Source organism: Opisthocomus hoazin, chromosome 4 (genome assembly GCF_030867145.1).
Source record: "Opisthocomus hoazin isolate bOpiHoa1 chromosome 4, bOpiHoa1.hap1, whole genome shotgun sequence".
Lineage (NCBI taxonomy): Eukaryota > Metazoa > Chordata > Aves > Opisthocomiformes > Opisthocomidae > Opisthocomus > Opisthocomus hoazin.
Genome location: NC_134417.1, coordinates 22,270,323 through 22,292,432, shown reverse-complemented (window position 1 = coordinate 22,292,432; position 22,110 = coordinate 22,270,323). Strand labels below are relative to the sequence as shown.

The window sequence follows — 22,110 nt, the reverse complement described above, 5'->3', positions numbered from 1 at the left end:
TGTTAGCCTATACATCCAGAGAGAAATAATGCTAATTGGGCTTTTCACTTTGATAAAGTCCTTGGTTTCGATGATGATATGCAGGTCAGCCACATCTTTTAATTAAGAAAAAAAAAATTAAGTTTCTGTGCTGGAACTACCTAACTGTTGAGCAGTTTATACATGCAAGTATGCTCTCTTGTGGTAAGCCATTTTATTGAATCCTCTACCAGTTCTAAATTTTTGACAAATTTTATTTAAGACTGCCATTTCTCTAATCTATTATTCTTTCGTCATGCCATGTATTTTAGCAGGGTTTCCAGTGTGATACAGCGGCAGGGCTCTGGATGTGGTACGTGCGACTGTGTGTATCTTGAAGTTCTGTTTGGTACAGTGAGTGATCTTCAGCGCTTGAGCAGCATGTGACTTTTCTGGTAACATCCAGTTTGCTGTGGAATAAGGTGCAGTTTTTCTAACAATAATTATGTGATGTAGGGCGAGATACTTGTGTAGCCTCTAAACATCTGCTAGTAAAGGAAGAAGGGTTCTTTTTGTGAAGCATCTTTATCGAATTTTAGTAACTGCATGATTCGTGCTTGTTAGGATGCTGATTAATGGAGACTGAGTCTCAGAAGTTTAGTCACTCTAGACTTCTGCAATAAGCAAGATGGGAGAAAAAAAAAGGTAAAACAACCCAGTCTTTGCTCTGATGTGGGTACTCCTAGGTGGCCTGAGCCACAAAGGTGTATTTCTTTGCTCAGCATTGCAATACTGCTATCACAGGTATACATATATATAAACTCAAGAAGCCTAAAACCAAATACATCTCAATTGCCTCCTCTCAAAAAAATCAGCAAGACTGTTTTAATCTTCATAACTAGCCTAACATCCAGGAAGTATAATTTAATAAATAAGATACCTGTAATCCTCTAAATATTTCTCATATTGCAGCTGGGGTTTCTACCTACTGAATAATTTACATGCAAATTTCCTTACTGTTTTGCCTGGAGGTGAGGATAGCCAAATGTCAGTAAAAACATGAAGTTATATTCAGGTGATCTCAATCATGCAAGTCCTTGGATATACTTTCTTCAAGGCAAATAAGATCCTAAAGAAGGATTGCAGAGAATGTTTTTTGAAGACCGTGAAATTGTGAAATCAACTTAAACCCACGAACACTCAGCACCCTTTGTGTAAACACAACCGCTGTTGACTTCTGTGGAAATTTTGGTAGCCTGGCGGACTCAAAGATCACATTCCTCTGGTTGCAGAGATGATTTGATGTATGCTGCTGCGCATGAACATTTTATGTCAAAACAATCAATTTTTCAGCAGGTGTGGGCTATAGCAGAATGATCTCATTTGGCACAGAAGTTGGATAATGTGTAGAAAAGTAGGAGATAGAGAAGAGCATACTGGAGTAATACCTTCCATTTGCTGGAGCTTAATTTAGTTGAGGAGATGAACAGCATTTTTAAAATAACTTTTTGATGCATACATGTTACTACTTTTGTTATTCTTTAATTGCAGTTATGTTTTCATTAATGAGAACTGAAAAATACAACCGTGTCTTCCAGTTTTCTTCCATTTTTATGTAACCGGAAAGAAACAGTGAGTTTAAAAGGTTGAGCACGAGACATGTTGACTCAGCTCCTCATGAGAGCTTAATAGGACCCTGAGCAGAAACCCGTGCTAGAAGCTTAATATAAATATTTTATGGAGAAATGGAGTAATATTTAAAGGACAGAAGTTGGTTAAACAGCATCAGCAGTTTCAAACTCTAGAAGGCAGATACAAATTGCACTGTTTAGTAATAACTTTGTATGAAAGTTTCACATATGAATTTAGAGTTTTAAGATGATATTGTATTACTGTATGTTCCTACACAAGCATATGGTAGCGATGCTGTTCTAGTGCATCTTATTGCCCATAACATTCCTGTGCAGGGTCTGTCTTACCTGTAGCATACGAGAATTTTCAGTTGAAGACTTTTTCCGTGGGACTGGTTGCTGTACTTGGCCGTCGCTGTCTCTCCTGTAGCGGATTTCAATTTCCAAGTTGTTTTTGTTTCCTACTGTCCTTCCCACTTCCTTTCTCCTCGATGTCCTCACCCACACTCCTCTTCCTCCTCGAATAGTTTCAAATCCCAAGAGTTTCAAAACAAAGAGTTGTTTTCATTTGAAGTTTCAATTACCAGCTACTCAAGTCAGAAACACTTCATCTGTCTTTGATATTGATTCAGCTTTCTGTAGTATATATGTGTGTTAAATACAAGATGGTATGCTTTTTTCTTCTGGTTCAGTATGCTCTCTTCAAGCTTGCATTCAACTGCTTTCCTGTTGGATCAGGTTTTCTGTCTCTTCTGCCTCACCAAAGAGTGCTAACAAGATAAATACAAGGCCACAGCAGCTTCCATTTTAACCCCAGTGATGTCAATTTAAGACACAGAATGATGCAGGGTTTAATTAATACTAAATATATCTGTGTTTGAAACTCATGGCTGTTCATTGCTTGATTTTGCAATATTAATGCATTTTTGTTATTTACTTTTCTAGGCAGGTTGAATAATTCTAGTCAATCATGCGATGATGAATCGTAGTAGTGCCCACGGAGTTGACCAGCATCTGGCAGTGGGCCTGGAAGCTGCAGATCTGTAAACAGACCCTTCTTCTTCTCTTTGAAAGAGCAGGACCGCTTGTAGTTTGTCATGTGAACATCAGATACGGATGAGGGATGCACAGCTTGTTAGTGTCGTTCACGTATTATCAGTGAATTAATGAAATATCTTTTCAGTCACATGTAGAAAGATCAGCTCTCAGATTGAGAAATTCAGAATTTTAACCCACAGAATAAAAATCTGGCAGTTACAGGTGTATGGAACCAGATGCCATGTGGCGATAAGTTCGGCAATCCAACATACAGACAGTACTGTCTAGTGTGGCTGCTAGCCAGGTAATCTATGTGAAAACAGCGGTTACTTTTTTCCACTCTTTTCCATTCTGTCTTGTTGACAGTTCTTCTTTTAGTGTCCAGTGCTCAGAACCTGCATTGCTTTATCATTTTTATTATTTTTCTGGTATGATTATTAGCTTAACTGTTTATAACGCACATTCTTCTATGTCTGGAAGAATAACTCCAAGAGGATGGAGGAGAAACTCCTAACACAAACTCCTTTCTGTAGTAGGTTAATGTATGAATTAATAGTAAGGATCACTTAACTTTGAGCAGGAGGACAATCATATGGGAGTTGTACTACTATTGCAACTGAAAACGTTTTAAGGCCTGAAGACCTGTTTTAAATGAGTGATGTTTTATCGTTTCTCTGTATGCTTATTTTTACCCTTCAAAAGATGGAAAGAATAGGGTATTCTCCTTTTCCACAATGAATAAAGTTATTTCTGTGTTGGAAATAAACAGTCAGTCACCAAAGCTAGAGACAGTTTTTCTTCTAAGTGGGTGATTTTGAAATGATTAATTAATTCAGCCATATGCAGAATGCTCTTGTTCTATAAAGTGTTCTGATTTTTGTGTATCTGCTGGCGAAGCTTTCTGTATATGAACCTTGAAACAAATTTCAAAGGTATCAATTTTCATGGCCACATTTATCAGTTTGGCAGCAGTTCACTCTGAGCTTGATGCAAGACATGATTATTGCAAGTTATTAACTATGCTTACTGTAAATAATAGAAATCTCCCTGGTGCTGCTAGCAAAGTGATGTGAGGCTCACAGAGTGGTGCTGGTACGTATATTTATGTGACATATGCTACTGTTCAGAAATTAACTTTATTTTCACATTTTCAAGAAAAATAGTACTATTTGGTGGAAAGGGGCCTTTTAAGCAGAATTCCTGTCTTGTGCAGAAAATTACTGAGCATCTGGAGTTCCTAATATTTTACTTTTTATCTTTCAAAAATGAACTGTTTCTGTTCTCTGATCCTTGAAATCAATCCCTCAGCTGAAAAACATGTAGAAATAACTGGGTACTCTTGGTATTTAAAGTAATGTTTAGAGGCTCCAGCTGGAGTCTGGCACCTCTTGCATTTGGCTGCTGCATGCAAACAGCCCCCTTTCCCAACCCAACCTCTGCCGCAAAGAGCTTAAAATGACATTTAATGGCAGCGGGTGTACCTGGAGGAGCACAAGTTAAGGTGAGATAGCTGTGCCTGGCAAAGGGAGCAGGAGTCACAGCTGCTTATCTATTGTCAGGCATTCATGGGGCATTACAGCTGAAATGGAGTCTTTTTGGGGCAATCTTCTGCGCACTTGGGTACGGCTCCGTTCCCATCTTTAGCTAGCTTGTGAGCGGTGGTGGGGTGAGGCAGAGGCACATGTTGGCTGAAAGGTGGTGCATCCAAATCAACAAATTTAAACTGTGTCAGCACTGTAAATTGCCGTTGTGTCAGCAGCAGACCCGTTCCTGCTGGCTGAAGTTGGGAACGTGAGCACTGTCCTAGAAATCTCCTGAAAACAGGGACCTGGGTAAAAAAGAGACAGTTTGTGATCCCAGTAGAGAAAGCCAGGGCTTGAACTCCAGTAGACATTAAAAAAAAAAAAAAAAAAAAAAAAAAAAAAAAATCCAACAGAAGATGGTAGAAGAGGAGAGATGCCACGCATGTCCTACCTGGGGGAACATCTTCCGTCGTGGCTGAAACTGCACCGCGCAGCAGAGACCCTGACCACGGGACTGCAGGAGAACGGCTTTCGTTGCTTACCCCATGCGTCTGCAGAGGGTTAGCTCCTACGTGCAGTGCATGTTAGTGGCCCTGGGAGGTTTCTGTATTGATCTGTTTCTTAATAATGCGTAATAGGCAATCAGAGCTTTCTTGGTCTTTTCACAGACATAGTATTAGTGAGAGCCTTAAATCACAGTGCTGCTAGTGGTTGTGTCTGACCTGCGCTCCACCAACACTAGAGTAACTTTTATTTCCACTGGGATTATTCCTGATTTACCTGGTGGAGAACCAGTGGAGGATCAAGCTCTAGATGTTTTTATTATTATTTCTTTTTCTTCCAGCATGAGCAAGAATGTTTGTTTTGCATTATTAGCAGAGTTGTGTGTTCTGCCCTGTTTCATCTTTAGTCTCATTTGTAAGTCTTTTTTGAGGAATGGTTTAGAATGGTTTTTTATTTTAGATGCTGAACTAAGCAGGACTTTGCAATTCTGATGTCACCTCTGTTCCACCTATTGGAACATTGATTTTTAGCAATGTATGCTCTTAAATCAATATGATCTTTATTGGTACTTGCTGGTGACATAGTTAAATCTGTCAACAGCTAACTGCAAACATACATTGCAGTAGTACAATGGGTTTAATTAGAAACCAAGCAAACAAGATTTCAGGATTAGTTATTGCTGTTCGACACCAGGTGTGATACTGGTCTCCTGGACTACAGGAATTCATAATTCCTGCTGTAAAATAGGTATTTTATCCTTTGTCTTTGAGAATATTTAATTGATAGCGTAGGCTAATGGAAATTTATGTAATTGTGTTACTATCAGTATTGTGTGGAAGCACTTACTGTGCAAACCAGTTCTTAGTTATCTGATTTTGCATTTGACAACATCAGAAGTTAATTGGACTACCAAAATAATGCAATATCAACACTAGCACACAATTTGGCTTATAGCACTGATACAAGTTCGTCTGTCTTTATTATCTCCTGTCTATTGCTTTTCTTCCATGCCCCCCCCCCCCCTTCTTTTTCTAGTAAAGGTGTAGCTTTTCATGGCTTTTCCTTGTGCTGTTTTTTTAATAACAGAAAAAAAGAAAAAGCCATTGGGGAGAGAACTCATTTAAATTTGCTCAGGAAGTGTGAGAATTGCAGGCTGGTTTGGATATTTTGAGTAAAATGTTTAATGTTTTATTTATATCTAGCATAATATATATGCTGACCAATAATAAGTCAGCAAAACTTGTGCGGCTGAACTGTTCAAAATGAATCAGCTCCTATTTTTCCTCTACTCTTGGACAGATGGTAGGCCGCTAGTGCTGCAGTTCACCAGGTGGATACCCCTACGCCGGGGTTGTCCAAGGAAAGTGAAAACCAGAAGATGCCGAGGGACTGAAGCTGAGCGGTCCAGAGTGCCTGTCTGGGCAGGGGAAAGGGGTATCTGAGGTGCAGGTCCCACAGCCGTGGCACGTCCCAGCCACGAAACTGCAGGCAGTCAGGTGGGAGATGCACATCTACCCTCCCTTTGAATCAGGGGCGTGGAGTGCTCCTGCTCCTTAGTAGTGATGAAGAGGAGGGTGTCCCCTGGTATCAGGGCTGCCTCTCAGATGTGGTGAAAGCAAGGAAGAAGAACGAGGCTCTTCTCCCTGCCCATCCCCTTTGCGAAAATACGGGATGACTTAAATGTGGTGTCTTCTGAAGGATTAGATGAGGTAGCAGAATTTAGGACTGGGCAGTAATACCTCACATAATTCAGGATAAGCTAGCTTGAGTGCAGTTGGGTTTCATTAGCGCCCAGCTCTGAGTTACTGTAGTATACGTAACATGCCTGAACGAGCTCATCGATTACTACTTTGTGCGTCTCTACACCACAAAACATTTTACTATATAAAAATGTATTGCTAGCCATCAGCACTGAGGCTGAATCTCCTTCTCCTGGGCTCACAAGCCCTCAGAGGTTCCCTGGGCACAGGAGGAGATTTTAAACTTGCCTAGTGCCCCGAGTGGCCTCTGCCCGTAGAGCCCCTGCAGCTGCTGCTGAAGCCCCTGAGCTTTGTGTGTCCCGGCAGGGAGCAGAACCGGAGGATCCAGGCTGAAGATGTTGTAGTGGTGAGCACATGTAAAACGGCAGCTCAGCCTTTGCTCGTGAGCCAAGAATTGTTTTCATTTTAAAAGTTTGGCTGGCTGTGTGTTTGGGGCAAGATGGAGAGGTATGGTCTGGTTTTTGGGCTCTCCTCACTTAAAAACAACCTGGACACCCAGTATGGTATGTTTCTGCTGGAGCTACATGGTTTTTTTATTGCCAATTTATGGACTCTGCTGATACAAGGAATTTAATAAAAATGGTGATAGATGATTATCTATACTTATGCTATAATAAACCCTGTTTTGGTGAAGTTTATGACTTAACAGTTGCAAAATACAACAAATTATTAGATTAAAATAGTTGTAAAGTCTAGAAATTGACTTTTTGCTATTTTTTATGATTTAATCTATTTATATAGAGACATTCCTTCTTTTCACAACTGGAATGAATCTGGATGAGAATACAAGTAAAAACATAATCTATATTATCTGACTTTTTTTTGCCAAGGGAGAAAGTACAAACCATTTTAGTGATGAACCTGTTGTCTTTGTGTTATCACGAAGAAGTTTGCCTTTGCTCTCATTTACTTTATTTCTTGTGTCTGCATATACTGAGTGTGTGAACCTTCCTTCTCCTTAAAGGAGAGAAGCTTAGAGATAAAATGTGGTGTGTGTGCCCACTAAACCTGATAAATGGATACCACTTTCTCGATACCATTTCAGAGGGCATAAAGGACATATCCCAAAACTTGGTTAAAGTGGTAGAAATTCTACAAACTTCAGTGCATTTTGGACCAGGCTGGAAGCAAAATGTGTCACTGAGTGTACCGTTACAAGTTATTTTGTTCTTCTTCAGAATATTCCCCTACCTTGGTCATCTTGTGTTGCACACTCCCATCTTGCTGCTGTGCTTGCTGCTGTGAAATACTACAGTGGGCTGTGTTCTTGGTTTGTGGTGGGCTAAACCAGCAAATATTTCTTTTATTTCAGTATCAAAGACTAGACTGTGGCTTTAACATTGAAAAGAAGCTCTTGGAAACAGTGACTGACCTTTTGAAATGGGTAGAAAGAGCCCCCAGGGAATCCCATTAGGAGCAGAGAAGATAGATAATGTTTTTTTCCACCCCCAAAAAATACAGCATTCTGCTGCTTGTTATTAGGGAACTCTGTAACTAAACCTAGTTTTTTTGCCCTTCACTTTTAGTTCAAAGCAGCCACATATGTCCTTTAATTTAATTTTTCTCTGAATATATAAAGGCAAACTGTTGAAGTTCTTATCTCAAAGCATAATGCCAACATAGGTTCCTTGTTTCTCTTCATGTGGTGACTTGTACTTGGTGAAGTCCTTCTTCCAGTCCTTTGCGGAGGCCCAGAGACGCAGAGTGGAGCAGTCAGGTGCCGCAAGGGTTGGTGGTAGCGCTGGAATTGCTTGTTGATTCCCAGCTGCAAGCTGGCACTAGCTAGAGCAGTGTATCCATCAAACTGCATGTGCTGCTGAGATCTGGATTGCAAGTATTGATTTTTCTCAGGTGTATGATATAAATATATGCTGCTCTACCTGTAATATAAGAAGATGTAAGAAATACTATGACTAGATGCTTTCTGGAAATTTTAGATGGAAGAAATTGGAAGAGGGAGATGGATTCTGTAGTTTTACTGGTGTAATTCCCCCGTAGGAACTTCTAATTGTGGTTTCCTCAACGTTTGATTCTTTTTAATTGGCGAAGTTTTCCTGACTCTGAGATGAGGGGATACTTGGAGACACTTGCTTCTTTTCCAGGCTTAATCTATCGTTTCTTTAGGTTTTTGAACTTAACTTTGAAATGATAAAATAGGAAAATTGTTATCATCACTTGTAAGTATGAGCCAGTCATTTTCAGTAGCAAGACTGTCTTCAAAAAAGATTTGTTTTATTTATTTTGGCTGACAAAAAAGCTTGAGTTTTGGGAGACCTTACGAAAATCAAAAAGATGTGATAATTTCTCTGTCATGCCATGGTCTCAGAACTTGATAGTGATCATAACATTCACTTGTATTTGATCAAGTTTTCTGATTTGCGAGCTTACAGATGTGGCAGCTGTGACTCCAAGGTTGAAGTTTCATAAGAAATATTGAATCTACCCCTAGCTTTCAGTCTTCTTGTAAATAAAGTAATGACAGCATAAAGGAGGGAGAACCTTTTGATATTAACTAATTGATCTGGTTGCAAGTCAGAGATCTTGCCATACATCTTTAATAAACTACCAAGAATTAAAAAGAGTGTTGAAATAGCATTATGTGGATAACATTTTAATTACTTCAAACATTGTAATAAAACGTGAGATTTCTTAGGTTTGGAGGTAGTAACTTCAGATTACTGAAGTGCAGTAGTTCACAAAGTTGATACTTTTCTTTCTTCACCAAGGTGTGAAGAAAAGTATCTTTTGTACAGTCATTTTGCTTTCAGGTTCTGTGTTCAAACTTTGGGTTGAGAACACCAGCTCTTTTCAGAGGTTGGATAATGTGGTGGGAAAATTATGATTTTCTTTAAATTCTTCTTTTTATCATCCATGGGTATGGGTACATACTAGTGCCTACACAGGATTGTGTAGAAATTGGAAAGATAGATTTGGATGGAAGGTTTTTCTGAAATACTTATCTTCATTGAAAGAGTGTGAGAAATCCATGGTAGTTATCAAAATTTACTGCAATCATGCTTCTGTGGTTTTTTTGTGTTTCAGAATCAGAGAAGTATATGATGTCAAAAAGGATGTTTCAAAACTGTTGAAAATCCATGCTCACAATGCTGCCCAGTCAATTGTTCTAATCTGCTTTAGTTGTATGGTGTGTCGTAACAGTGGCGAGTAATTTAGATATGCAACAAAGCCATCCCATTACTTCTTGGAAATAACAGAATATTTTGAGCTTTTATACTTAGACAAAGACAATTTAATTGCCATAAGCCCTTCTGCAAAACAGTAAAAAAAGTCAATCAGAGAAGAAAATGTTTCTTATGGCGTCTGAAAGCGGAATGTAGCTCTGTGTTTCTTACCTGCAACCGAATGTGCAAACTGTTCTTTTAATGAAGATACTTTGAACGCCGATCACAAGAACAGGAAGCATAGAGCAGAAGTGTACAACTACCTGATCGCATTGATTTGTGCACTGTCTGCTTTTACAAAGGCTGGGATGGCTGCCAAGCTGGTTTGGGTTCCTATTTTGGGCCGTTGAAGGTGTTTTCTTGGCAGGGATGAGACTGCCAGGAATCCTATCTGTTGTTTCAATCCCTCGGGGGTTTTCCATCGCACGCCGCCTGCCTAACCACATGGACGTGGCTGTTCCGGGCAGTCAGACTGGACAAAGGGCAAATCAGAGAAGAAAGTAAGAAAGAGATACCTGGTGATGGTGTATTTGAAAACTGGCTGTCACCTGCCGGAGCCTTTCTGAGGCAGGGAATGTGGGTTCATGGGGAGCAGCTGAAAGTGATCCTGGCTCCTGCCAGTAAGTAGCTCTGCCATTACCAGCTGCCTTTAAGCATTGCCCTAAACCTTCTCTTCAGATGCTTAACTGGCCGGGTAGACCCGGCTGAAATATTTTGCTGAAATATTAAATGGCTTGAAATGCCATTGCAGAAAGCTTAAAAAAAAGGAGATAAAAGCTTATTCGTTTGCTGTGGTATTCTGAAGTATTCACTATTGCGTTACTGTGGCTAACAGATCATGTGCTGGGAGCTGGGCTGCTGCGCTCCCTTCCAGGGCAGAGGAGGGAGATGCATGCGCTGGAGAGGCGTGTGAACTGTCACATCTTCTGATGAGGTGCTGGTCACAGGAGTTTCATGCAGGACAAATCTTCAAAGTCTCTGGACTACAAACGATGACATTAGTTTCAGTTAGTACTTACTCTGTAACACGGAGTATTGTGTTTTGGACTAACACAATTTCTGTATAGGAGGTGGAGCTGTGCATTTGGTAGTGGGGACTTTGCACTTGGAAGGCTTTGAGCTTGAACGTGCTACCATTTTCTGGTGATTCAGAGAGCTGTGTTTGGGATGTTACCTTTGTAAAGAACCCAGAGTAAAAGGCTGTAGATGCGTGGCTTAACCCTAGTCCCTTAGTTCTGGTGTCCTCACTTACTGCATAGCCCGCTGAGGTGCTCCGGACCCTGTTGACTTTGCAGCAGATGGGCTTCTCATGCTGCGGCCACTTCTGTATTTCCAAGGTTATATGTAGTGGTCTCTTCCACATGTGGGAATACCTTGCTCTCTCCTCTACACTGGCAGGATTGAAAGACCACTCTAATCCCTTTTTCTTTCGTCAGCCTTTGATGGGAAACTCTTCTGGTTATTGCTGTTGTGTCCCCACAGAACTTGTCAGGTGCCTTAAGTTTCTGTACAAATAACTGCAGTATAAAACAGTGTGAGTAAATAAGTAGAAGACGGTTAGAATACTAGTTTCTGTAGATTGTCCTTAAGAACTAGCAGACCTACTGATACCTCAAGTACCATTAATTCTTGACTGGGGCATGCCAGGCTTGTCCCATCTGCCACGTTGTTCTCTGTGTGTGTGTGTATTCGTAAGATGAATCGTGACGTCTCACATGGAAGGACTGTAAGGGGAACGGTGTTTTTTGTTCAGCTTCTTGCAGAACACTTACTGAGAAGGACGGTTTAGGTTTCGTTGTTAATTACTTCTCCTGATACTCTGCATCATGATGTGTTTCTTTTTATATTGTGCTCGCTGACTGTTTTCTGACTAATATATCTTGATATTTGCTACTTGAAGTGACATACAAAGGAGCTGTCATCACCAGCTTTGTAGAAGACGTGAAAAAAACATCAATAAATATTAAGAAGAAAATGAAAATGTCTCTGCTGCCCTCCTGAATTTGACTTTTAGTGCTGTTTTTTGCCATCTTTCTCCTTTGGCTCAATGCACTTAAATACTCAGAAAGAGAACCATTTTGCTGGCTGCCTCTTGCATGATCTCCAGGTGCACAGGCCTATGCCCAATTTCCTGCCATGAGGAAATAAGTCAGTTGATTACATTGCTGTTGCCTTTCTGAAACCTGTAATCTTGCGGGCTCTACTAAGATTTAAGGCATAGCAGGATAGGTTACTTCGGTGTGTCCAGACGTTTTAGATGGAAAATAAATGTTCAGCCCCTATCAAGAATAATTTACCATTCTGTTAAGAAGGAAGAATAGGAAGTAAGCTATTACCACAGAAAATTTCACTGCAATTTTCTTTTGCATAAGCTTAAATTCTGAGTAGAGAGGTTGTCAATTAGTGTGCAGATTTTTTTAATTGGCTATAATAAAAAGCTAATTGGTGTTTTGCTTAAAGAGTGAATTAAGAAAGTGTTGCTATAGAAACTTTGCATGTGTATAGTGCTGCTCTGCATAACAGTGAATATAATAGTCTAATGACCTTTCTATGCCAGCTGTATAGTCAAGGAAAAAGTGTTAAATTCAGGCTTGTTGAAGTGATCGTTAAGGAGTTGTGACTTCACCCATGTCGCTGGCCTGAAAGTGTCTCTGGCGTTGTCTTGGTGAATGTTTCTCTTGGCTCATGTCAAACCATGTGATAAATGCTGGTCTTAGAAGACCTGAACTTTTGTAAAAGCCGAGTGTTCCAAGTTTGAATGTGTAAACCGATCTGTAATCTGTCAAGCATAAAATGTAGTACTGGGAAAATTTCATTTTCATAATCTGAGAAACTGTGATGATGGATCGTAAGTGACAACATCTAATCCGTTAGCTGTTGTATTCCTCCCTCCTCTCCCCGCCCTCTCTGCTCATGGATCCCGGAGCCTCCTATGAAACACAGGAATTAGGATTTTAAGACAAATGGGATTTCTGTTCTAATTTGCAGCATTCCTACCCAGCAAAAATACTTACGTTCTCGAATATAAACTTTGCTGAGGAGAGAATAATTTCTTCAGGATTTGTGAACAGGATTTTTTTCCTTGGGCTAATGCTTGCCTACTTCAGTTACTTCAGAGTCATCATCTCTAATTTTGCTAGCTGCTTAAAAATTAAAGATGTGGGTGGCACGGACAAAAATATACTGCAGTGTATTATGAACATAGACATTCCTGCGTAGGAAGGTGGTCAGTAATGAAAGAAGTGTCTCTATGATAAAGGGGAAAACTGAAACGTGACTTTTTTTTCAGTTCCCTGATCCTGAATCTTTGTTGTTACTGTGTAAATGGATGAATCGTATTGTCCCCTTTTTAATTGTATATCTAGAAGATGCAGAGGTGTGAGATCCTGCAACTATTAGTCATAGTGACAGAAAAACCTTAAAATCTTCTGCAGGTTTTAAATAATGCTGTGACTCCCTAAATGCAAAAGAACGGACAAAACTGTAACCTGTTGACTTTTTGTGGAAAAAGTTCAGTGTTCTTTTTTCCTCTGCTTTTCAATTAAAAAAAAAAAAAAAATATCATTCTGTGTCTGCTAAATTTGCCCCGTACTTGTTCTTCAAACTGGTGAAACGCCAAAAATCTTGTGAGTTTGATTAGTGTATAATTTGACTTTTTAATTTTTTTCCCCTCTCCCTTTCTTTCCTCTCAGTAGATGCTTACAAGAAATCAAAGATTCTTCTAAGTGGGCGAATTTAGGAGAACCTCTCAGAAGTCTCTGGAATAATACAGTCCGCTTCTTTCTGTAGCTCTGGATCATGACTGAGTAGTATCATAACTTAGCGGCTATTTTTCCCTTGGTACACATATGTAAGCCCTATTAGTGTTAACGCCTTTTTGAAATGCTTCCCTCATATATTCAGTATCTACTACTGATGTCGAAACCCTAAAGTCTGATGAGTTGCATGGCATGTGGCTACCTCTAGAGCTTAATAGAAAGTTGGATTTAATCTCATAGTTCATCTTTTGAGCAGTAAAACTGTAAGACAGATAAAATGTTTTAACGTGAAGCTTTTATCTGACACCTGTGAGCAAATAAGTCTTCCTGGTCCAGGGAAAGGACTGATCTAATTTTTTTTTGCTCCCCCTCCCTTCCCTCTTTTATCTTGCCCAGTAAGACCATAACTGTAATGTGTGCTTACATGGGTTTGTATAGTTTAAAGGTGCTGTTTTGCAGAAAAGTAGTACAATATTGTGTTTATGACTGTCAAGGAAATGTACTTTGTGGAACTCAGTAAATCCATCCTTACCTAATTTTGAATTTTTGCTGCTTTGCTGCAGTTGATTTTCAACTGTCTTTGTGAAAAGGAGACCAAGTCTATGAAGGGCAAAACATGAATCTGCTTTAGGACTGATATTTTCCTCTTAGTTGTACTTGACCGTACAAGGCTCTGAGCATCCTGGTCTGATGTTGATGTTATTTCTGCTTTAAATGGGGGTGTTGAACCAGTTGACTTCTTAGCCTTCTCCCAACTCAAATTACTTTATGTGGCTCTGACAGGGCTCAAATCTATGATGAGAAAGGCACTATTTTCCTGTTGTTGTTCTTGCATTTTTATGAACTCTGCAGGGTTACCTTGAAGGCAATTAACAGCAGCTACTGAAGTATGAATAGTACCATCAGTTGTGGTTTTTTTTGTTTTAAGATAATTTATCTCTAGGTGACAAATTCAAACATGCATTTTAAAATTTTATTTTCCAGCTTTTTTTCTCCCCATTATTTAAAGGATAACTTTTGTCAGACTTTTGAATGCATACCTAGGAAAAGACGTAAAAGCCTGTTCACCCCTCACCCGAAGCTGGTCCATCTCCCAGCCTTCGTGTCTGCACAAGGGGAAGGCGTGTTTCAACACGGCTGCTACAGCCATTATGTTGGATCAGTAAAATTTATATGGAAACCCGGTGTCTGGGAGATGGAAACTGCTCTCCTGCTAGTCCAGTGCTTTAGCTGTTTATTGGGACTAGTGCTGGCTGCAGTCCTATAAAATGAGGTGAAGTATTGGAGGAGCTCAGTGGGTTCTGCATTGTAGATGTCGACGGGCTGCCTCAGAAAAACAGCTGCAGTGGCTTTCGTTTCTTTTTTTTTTTTCCAAGATCACTTTTTCGTTACCCTGATATGATTGTGTTTACAGAAAGTTACAGTGGCACAACTTGGTCACTATTGATCCTTTTTTTGCCTTTGTTTTATAATTTATGTAGTGCAGCGGTGGAGGGTTGTTAGTGCTGTTATCTGTAGAATCTTTGTAAGCAGCTTTGAGTAGTACTGAACTGCAGCAATATACACAGGGAGTGTTGAAATACATACTGAGCTACCTTGTTTTGCTTGGGGAAGGAACACATTGGCACCTTTTGCATTTCATTAAAAGAAGGAGGGAGATTTATGGGGATGACAATCAGATTGCTAGTGGGAAATAGGTGAAAAGTTGAAATGATCAGAATAGCAGGGTGTGGTTTTTTTTTTAAATAAGAACAGTTCTACTTTACTGATGGATAAACAAGGCAACTGTTTATTGTCCAGTGTTTCGTAGTAGAGCAGAAAAAAAACCACGTGCTCCCTGCATATGAACCTGCTGCTTCATGAACCAGATGTTGCGGGATGCAGGGGCATTGGTTTTGATGTTTTAGGCAGTCACTTTGTTTCTTTAAATGAAAAAAATACTTCATAAGTACTAGCATGTTTAAAAATACATTCTACTTTGCTGTTGTGTCCGGAAAATGCATTTCTATATATATTTATAAGTTGCATCATTGCAAAAGGTTAGATTTCTGTTTCCGTGAATGGTATTATAAGATGTGATATGTTCCTCTTTTGCAGAGAATTAACATAGAGGCCAGACTGAAAATATGCCTTCGTGAAAAAGTCTCAACAAAACTGATCCCATCTTGGCTTTAAGGTAAATGAAAAAAAATGTGTCAAACACCTATTCTAACTTCTCATCGTAGTTGTTCTGTTTGAAAGAAATGTGAAGATATGTGCTCAGAAGAGAAAAAAGTATTTCGAGGAGTGAAGTTGCAAAACTTAATATTTAGTCAAAATAAAGTGGAAGCACGAGCTGATAATTTGGGATAGGCTTCAGTAATTAAACAAAATGACAGTGGCGTGAATGCTTATGTGTCTTACATAACTGCCTTGGCAAATGTCTGGTTTTATATAAAAATTGAATATGCATATGAAGGAGAGATCACTATAATTGAATGGCAAATGTGAAATTGTGAAGGCAGCAAAGTATAAATAATTGAAAATCAGGTTGCAACTCCGGCTTCTGTATTTCATGAGCTCAGTTGCAAACAAAATTGCTAAAATGGGAATTCACATTTTTGTTCCTCTTAATTTTACTTCCATGCTACCATACTCCTGGATAGAGAGCAAGGCAGTGAAAATGACGAAGGGGTAATTAAATAACTGTAGGAAATTAAGAGCCAAACCAGAGACTAATTTTCAGCAGTCTGCAGCTTTCATTATACATGTATATGCTTTGATTTCTCATGTATATGGAAAATATATCCTCTAGCGCTGCATATTTTTAGTCTTTTTCCTCCAGAATTGTTTAACTTGCTGTGTTCCATGGTAAGATGTGGCAAGCTTGTTTTGTTTGTAAAATCATTGCAGAAAATAATTATTAAAATAACTTTCTGAGCAGCTAATTACTTGTAAGTATAGCTAAGTATTGTTAATTTCCACTAAATATTCCTTTATCATGGCCATACTTCATTTGACTGTTTACTGTGTCTTGTGCAGTCACCGAAATCCCTCGAAATTGGTAACTTTCAGTGTTTGAAACTTTTTGGATCTACTTGAGCTCCTGTGTCTGTGGATGAAGGGACTGTTGAGATGGCTGAACTTGGAAAGCCTTCTCTTCAAGTGAAGCTTTCTCCAAATTTAACCAGTGCTATTAGACATAATGGAAACCATATGCTGCTTCATATCCCTGCTATTAGGGGTTGTGATACTGGCATATGCCGTAAAACCAAGTTCCAGGCAGCAGAATAAATTTGAAAAATTCACTGTCCAAGCATGTTCAGTTGTGTATCTGGTTTAACAACCCAAATTTTGCCCTTAAGCATCAGGTACTTCTAGAACCAGATCAGATTCAGTAATTTTGCTTGTAAAAGGAGATCAAAGTAAAGCTGTCAGCAATGCTTTCAAAAGGAGTGCTGGGCCTCCAGTGAGCCTTTCCAGCTGCCCACACGGTGGGACTGCAGCCCACATAAGGTTTTTCTCTTGTTTCTATGATGTTGTTCTATCTAAAGACACTGTATTGTGGGCTTGGTTGTACCTCATTTAGGGTGGAAATTGTGATCCTTCTCTAAGGACTTCATAGGAATTGGGAGTTTTCCTTAAGGACTGTGGAGTTATTTAAAGAATTTGTTATTCATAATTTTCTGATTTGAACAGTATTTAAATGCAGACACCCCTATAGTAAGACTCCAGGTAAGTGTGTATTAAAACTTAATATATGAGATATGTGGGAAACATCCAAGGACTCACAGGTGGCCAGAATGTCTTATTCTTAGCCAATATTGAAGCTCTCTAAATTACTGTTATGATACTGATACAGTGTTAATGAACTGAAGCTTTAATAAGCTACAGGATCAAGACAGAAGGGCTTGCAATGATGAAATTATGTGACTCTAGAATTTGCAAAAATATGCTTGTAGAACTTAGTCACAATAAATGAAAAAGCAAAATTGCATTTCCCAGTAGTTCAGAGAGGCAGCTCTGTCTGTCCAGGACAGCCATTTCCACTCCATACTTCAAATATTTCCTGCAAGCAGTTGCCTTGGCACAACAGATGGAGGTTTGGGCTGGTGGAGGGGCTGCTCTCCCTGAAGATGGGATCTCTCTCGATGCCTCTGGGCCCTGTGGACACAGCAAGAATCGTTTTAGATTCTTCTGCTTTCTCTCTTTACCCTGTTTGGTGCCACTGAACAAATTTGACAGTTCCTTCAGTTTTACCATGATGGTTTCTCTGGCATCAGAGAGAAAGATTTAAGAAATCTGGCACTGTAGAGATTGGTCAGTATTGCATGTGTCTAATTGGTGAATAGGTGTGCTTATGCTTGTTATACTAAAGTAATTATAAAATGGGCAATGTAAAGTCCTTTTTCTTGCACTGTATATTTTGGATGCAAATTTTATGGAAGTCTCATCTGGAAATGAGAGGACAATCTTCAATTTTGACCTGTGTGGACACAACCAAAAGAAAAATTTGGAGAACATGAGTCTATAGAAATGCTTTTGTGCTGTAAGGAGCAAACAGTGGTAGTCAGGATGTTTCCCTCCACACTGTAGAGTTGTCTCCATCATCTGTTTTTTTTGCCACCAGAGTTGTTTCTGTGCATTACATGTGCTTTGCTAAATTTAATTCATTTTGATGTCTTGGTTCATGAAGCATCTTACAAAATGTCCAGGAGCCTTATTAAGGAGCTGTGGGCGAGTAGTAGTCCTTGGGTGACAGCACTATAGCATCTCTTATCAGTTCTTCATGTCAAAGGTAAAGGTGTTGTGGTGTGGCTTTTCTTCTCTGGCAGTTGCTATATACAGACCCTGAAATAATTTAAAGCTGGAGTGACTGATGTCGTTGTCCTGTCTGGAGGCAATGGGGCTTCCTTGGAAAGATTACTTCTGTGTGTTCAGTAGCTGTATTTGAAGCAAAGGCCTCCAATCCTGAAGATTCTGTTGATGGAAAAGCTCTCATGATTCTTGGGAAGTTGCCCAACAGATTACACTGTTGGAAATCATTTGCACTGTTAATTTCTGGAATTTTTCTGAATCCATCTTGAAGCATTGAAAATAGCACTTTTTTTTACCTGCTCACCTGCACAAGCGGATGCTGTCACATTTCTGGTCCTGGCTTAGTTATTTGGACTGCTAGTTTAGCACACCGAAACTTCTGCTAAACATCAGATTAAGCGCTCTCAGCCTTTTCTTTGTAAGGATGTTTTTCGGTCTTGTTCATGGTTTCTGGCCTAATAATCTCTAATCAAGCTCCTTCTCCAGTGATGGTTAACAGACCTGAAAACATGTTCGCGTGGCAGCCTCAAAAATAAAAACACAAGGCAGCTTCTTAGTTGTATGTTCAAGAGAGAGCTTTGCACAGCATCACACTGGGAAGCTTCTGTTTCCCTCTTGTAGAATTGTGGGTTTTGCAATGTATGTTGTTTTTTAGTGCTTTGCAGTAAGTTTTTCAGTATTTTAATATTTTTCTTCACTTGAGGAGTTCTATTACAACTTCAGTCTCATGGAAACTAACAAGATTACAAGACTGAAATACCAAGAATGCATTACAGGGTGATTTCATGGTAGTGGTTAAGTTATACGAGTAAGAACTTCTGCTGAAAGAGCTGTACTCAGCCACCACCCTACCACTGCTGCTGTGCCACCATGGGTGCTTGGGCTGTGATGTGAGGAGCTAGATGAGAGCTGCTCTGGCTGAAGCTAACCTGGGGCTGGGGAGGGGAAGAGTTTTCCTCTTCCTTCGGATTGTCTAGCTCAGTTTCTGGCTGCAGAGATTACCTGCTGGTGCCTGCAAGTGGAAGCTAACCTGTAGCTTGAGGATGGGTGGGCGGGGAAAATGCTGCTGTGGAGGTAGTGCATATTTATGTTCATATTAGCGACAGTGGATCGATAGCTCTAGTGGTTAAAGTATTGCTTTGTTTCCATGGAATACATTAAAGATAACACATTTCTGCTTCTGAGATCAATTGATTTTTATTTATGTCGACAAGGTTTAGAATAGCACTTCCTCATGTTGAATGCCATTCTTCTGGAGTTAAAAAGCTGTCATCTGTTATTTTATTTTTTACAAGTTCAAAGGGCACTTTAGTACTGTCAGCATGAGATCATTGCTGTCTAATAATAGGCATTTTAGAAGATTTCTATTAATGTTGACTTTTAACAGAGCCATCTTACTAAAAGAACTGTACCTTATAATCATGCTGTATCTTGCACTACAAAGAGGTTGTATGAATTGTATGAATTGGCTGAAATCTATTAGCTATTAAAACTCAGAATGTTACTTTTGATCAGAAAGGAAGTCATCTTGTTTGACTTCCCCCTCCCCTTCATACATCTATGAGAGTGGGAGCCTGTGTGAGGGAGAAAGGGAAAGGAAGCCTGATGGTGGTTAATGGCTAATGAATACAGCTAAGGATACCGGCATGGTTGCCTGGCAACGTGGGGAGGATGGGCTGAGGTCCCTTGTCAGTACACGGGAGATGACAATTGGCACATGTCTTGAGCTCGTGAGGACCGACTTCTGCGTTTTTGCATAGTTTACTCTCAATATGTATCATCGCTGGGTTAGATTTCTATATTAAATGTTTTGTCTCTATGCATTTCATTCTTTTAAAAAGAAACACAAGAAGAATGGAAGCGAATCAAGCGTTTTAGCTAAAGGAACAAAAGATCTTGTGGATTCTGTCCTGTGCGGTTATTATGCTTTCAAGACAAGGGCTGTGAGCTTTCAAGACAAGAGATTTCCCTAAAATTGCAAGCTCTTAGGTCTAATTCCAGGTAAAGTTATGTTTTCTTAGTCTGAAAGCCCTCTGAAAATGACCGTCAGGACTGTCAGTGCTCAAAGATGATGAGCTGGGATTTGTATTGTAATTGCAATCTTGAGAAGATTGCTTTTTTTTGTGGTTGAAATACAGTTGTGAATTGACACATCTGCTTTGTTTCCCCTTTTACTGGGGTATACTATCAGGCTGCAATCAGTGTGTGCTTGACCTGGTCTAGGTTGTTCTTACAACAATTCAGATCAGTTTTGAATATGGGTGCCAGTCTGAGTGTAGGTCTGTCTGCCACGGTGTAATTGTACACAGGCGGTGCCTTATTAGGGAGATGGAGCATGGCCTGCATTAGTTTGGTGTTCTCTAGAAGGCCTTTATGGAAAAGTGGATTGGCATAACCACATGAAGGTGGTTATAGTTAAGTGAATATTGAACCAGTAACCCTTTTTCTTTTCTATGGGTGTGTTTATTAAGGAAAAAGTTGCACCTGGCTTTCAGACTCAGGTTGCATGATCCTATACTCTGTGTAGTTTTGGTATTGCCAGAGGAGTCATCTTTTTACCACTTTCAGCTCTCAAGAATAACTTTGGTGCCTAATGGTAAGGGGAAAGCTGTAGGAAACAGGTTGGGTTCTTGTTTTGAATGGTTGGACAGGAGATCTACCTAGCCATTTTGTGCTTCATTCTTCCACCAGGCAAAAATGAGGTTAATGCATAGACATCTGCAATTGTGTTACCTTGGGAGTTCTTAAAAGCAAAAAAACCTCACCTCTCTTTTACTAGTAAGAGCAGTTGTCTTTTGCAAAATGCTTGCTTCCATTTTTTTCTTGTTGGGTTCAGTGTTTTTGTTAGTGATTGTTGATAAGGATAAATCTTTTTAGAGCATTTGGCAAACCATGAAACCTGACCAGCTGTCTAAATATAAAGTGTTTGTATGGATATGTTTTGAGAGCAGCTGCAAAGAAATCCATTGTGTTTACTGGATACTTTGTAATTCTCAGACTTTGAATAATCTAGACAAAAATTGGTGTTTTTGTCGAAATTCTTCTGCACAGTCTATTCTCTCTCTGCCTGTCCCCATGCAAACACGCAGAGGCGAGACAGCAGCAGCCAACTGTGTAGAATTATTTGCTTGTGACTGGAGATACAGAGATGATCAGGTGAGAGGTTTGAAGTGTTTCAATTTGTATAGCCAAAGCCTGAAGGCAATTGTCATTAACAAAATGGTCTTTCTCATTCATTCTTCATGTTGCAGACGGTAGCTTCTGACTTGCTATTTATCTTTTTAATGGTTTATACTTACATTGCAAGCCCTGAGTTTGCTACAGGGTATTGAGAAATGTTTTGTAGCTTATGATGATTTGGGGGAAGTTTGGGTAAACTGCTCTGGACTGTGTGTGGTGGTAACTTGTATTCTTAAGGGCAACGAAGGGGTGTAGGTAAGGTTGTTCTTTCCCATCATCTGCATTAACGGGTGTCTGCTGGTACAATTGTGTTAACTTAAACGTAACTGGTGTGATTCAAGGAGCTGCCTACTACTCTCATATTACAGAAACCATGGATCCAAGTGTTTGAACTTGTGCTTTACTGCATCAGTGAAGGAAAAGATTACAAATATAAGAGTTATGAATCTGTTTTCATGTCCAAGATGTCCAAGTTGTTCACTATTTACCCTCCTATAGTAGGTTCTAAGACAGAAAAATGCCTTAAAAAATTATTATAATTGAGCCAAGAAAATGAGTAAGGATCAATAAGATTTTTCAAAAAAAAATATAGTCATTTCTCTGTACAATGCAATGCTGTTGAAAAAAAATCTGTCCAACTTCTGTAAAGTTACCAGAAATGTGCTTTTATTTGCAACCACATTAAATCATTTTAAACAGCAAATACTCATTTGCGAGCTTTTAATACATTCACTTGCATTCCTTACAAACATTTTCAGCAGTCTGTTGGAATACCTGCT

At 39.5% G+C, this 22,110-nt stretch overlaps 1 protein-coding gene across 2 annotated transcripts in view; it reads left to right on the top strand.

Moving 5' to 3' along the window:
* NAALADL2 (N-acetylated alpha-linked acidic dipeptidase like 2) overlaps positions 1-22,110 on the top strand; it is a 505,503-nt gene that overhangs the window by 84,993 nt on the left and 398,400 nt on the right. For both annotated transcript variants that reach the window (XM_075418303.1, XM_075418304.1), the window contains exon 3: positions 15,452-15,530. The gene's annotated coding sequence lies outside the window, so the exon portion shown is untranslated. The remainder of the gene's footprint in view (positions 1-15,451; positions 15,531-22,110) is intronic.